This window comes from Bombus flavifrons, unplaced genomic scaffold, assembly GCF_040668555.2.
Source record: "Bombus flavifrons isolate JBK064 unplaced genomic scaffold, iyBomFlav1_principal scaffold0024, whole genome shotgun sequence".
Lineage (NCBI taxonomy): Eukaryota > Metazoa > Arthropoda > Insecta > Hymenoptera > Apidae > Bombus > Bombus flavifrons.
The window spans coordinates 167,501-170,000 of NW_027184769.1; positions in this window are offsets into that span (position 1 = coordinate 167,501).

Sequence of the window (2,500 nt, forward strand, 5' to 3'; positions counted from 1 at the left end):
GTTAGTCGCTTTACGGCGCCGCTAAGTTCCTCGAAGCGAAACTCTGGGGCGTCCTCGACATTCGGGGGGGTTGTGCTTTCGTATCTGATCGCTGTCTGCTCCGGCGTGTCTGTTCCTTCCTCATCGTCTGGTAGTAGTGCGGACAGCATCGCCGTCGCGGTCGTTCGCCAGTTAGAGGTTTCCCCTTGTGGCGTCCGCAGAGTCGACACTGTTTCTTCTCGTCTTAATTTGCCCGTAGCCGTGCGGTAGGCAATACCCCAAGGCTCTTTATTGCCCTCCCTCGTAACAAAGTCTTGCCAATTTTGTATCTTGGCCTTCGTGATTGCTTTCACGTACCTTCTTCTTATTTCCCTGTACCGCAGCTTCTCCTGTTCCCTCGTTGCGGGGTCCCTAGCCCCCTGGTATTTCCTCCTTGCCCGGTAGACTTCCCTTTTCGCCCGTGTAAGCTCAGGCGTCCACCACGGCACCGACCTGTGGTACCATTTCTTCCTTGGCATGGCAGCATCGCAGGCTCTTATGAGGACTTCCTGCATCTGCTCGGCCATTCGCTCAACCTCGTCCGCCTGCCGGAGGGTTGTCTCTCGGAGTGTCTCCTTCTCTTCTATGACCACTCTTTGAAAAACCTCCCAGTTGGCCTTCCGAGTGTTGTATCTTCTCTCCTGAAGCTGCGGCGGGGTGCACCTTTCTATAAAATCAAGACGCGTCTCCAGTATTCTGTGATCACTGGAGGTTCCGTCCTCGTGCACTCTCCATTCCTTCACGAGCGGTATCACCTCCGGACTCGCCATGGTTATGTCTATATTCGATCGCCCTCGAGTCGTTTCGAACGTGTAGGCCTGCCCCGGTTGGTTGAGGATGTGGAGGTTATATTGTGCAATAATGGCCTCCAGGGCCTCACCTCTGGCATCGATGGCCCTACTGTTCCACAGCGGGGATTTCGCGTTGGAGTCTAGGCCGATGATAGCTTTCTTTCCTCTAAGCCTCTTCAGTACTTTGTCTAGTTGCTCGAGGCCGGCCTCGATATTCTCGGTCGGCGGAAAGTACTGGCTGACGAAGTATATTTCCGTCTCTCCATCGCTCACCTGTACGCATGCGCAGTGAGTTGTGCATAGTCCGGCGACTTCGAGCGGCGTCAAGTCCTTCGACCTGACTCCTACTGCCGCCATTGGTGGATCACATTTCGATCCTCGACAGGCGATCGAGATTCCTGTTCCGAGTCCGGGTATTTTCCCATCTACGCTATATGGCTCTTGCATTAGCAAGATTTCGTCGCCATCAGCTTCCATCTGCGTCCTGATTTCGTGGGGGACGGTTTTGGAACGCTGCATATTATGCTGCAGGATCCTTATACCCCTTCTTCCCCCATGTCTGCTTCCGTTCTTACTCGGGGCTTTACTCATACCTGGTACGAGATATGCTTATTTCCAACGCTCTTTTGTACATAGGGCAGTCTGCGTTGGAGGCCGCGTGATCGCCTTTCTTCCCTGCCTTTTTGCAGTTGACACAGCCGGCGTTCTTGTCTTTACTCGTGCACTCTTTGGTGCTGTGTCCGCTTTCTGCGCAGTGTGCGCAGATTTCATATCCTAAGCGGCAGTGTTTTGCCACGTGCCCGTAACCTTGACACTTGTAGCAGCGACTGACGGCTATGTAGTCCCGAACCCGACAAGCATTCCACGAAATGAATATCTTGCCGGTTAATAGCTTGTCCCTTACCTGGGGGGCTACTTCCAGTACCCAGTTGGTTTCCTGGGAGTCCTTTCGGCCTGTTCTGAAACAGAACTTAATAGCTGCGACGTCTTCTTCAGACAGTCTCTCCTGGTTCTGCTTCTTGATGCAGCTCAGTACATCCTTCTCCGGCATTTCCCGCGGTACATCGTATAAGATTACCCGAGGCAATCTCCTCTGCGGCGTGCTGGTTTTTAGGCCGGCTTCCTTTAGCTTGGCGTTCTCCGTGAACGCTTTTAGGGCTTCGGGCTTCGCCGTTTCCACGACTAGGCCGTTCCCGCTAATCTTCTTCACAGCAGTGATTTGGATTCCCTTCTTACGCGGGTTCACCAGCGTGAAGACTGCTTCCCGCGCCTCCTCGCTCGTTTTTATTCCGGAGTCAGACGACTCCGGTCGGATTATTACTGCGTTCTTAGGTGGTTTGACCGTGATTTTCCCCACCTTATTGCACGTCATTTTTACTTTCTCCGCGTAGGAGAACTGTTTTGGCTCCATCCTTGTTTTCACTGCCGTTTCGAGTCGCTTGCTTGTTTGTAGCGTCTTGTTGACGGCGCTTAGTATCGCCGTTTCTTTTCTCCCAGAGCCGGTGCTCTGCTCCAGCTTCCCGGTAAGGTAGCTATTGTGGAGTAGGAGTTCCTCCACTATTCCCCTCATGTCTTGAAAGTACCGCATGATAATTGCGGTTTGCTCTTTGTTAACCTTCTTGTTGGGGTCCAAACAGAAGGTTAGCATTCCCTTTTCTATTTCCCCTGCCTGTGCTCTCAAGTCAGGCACA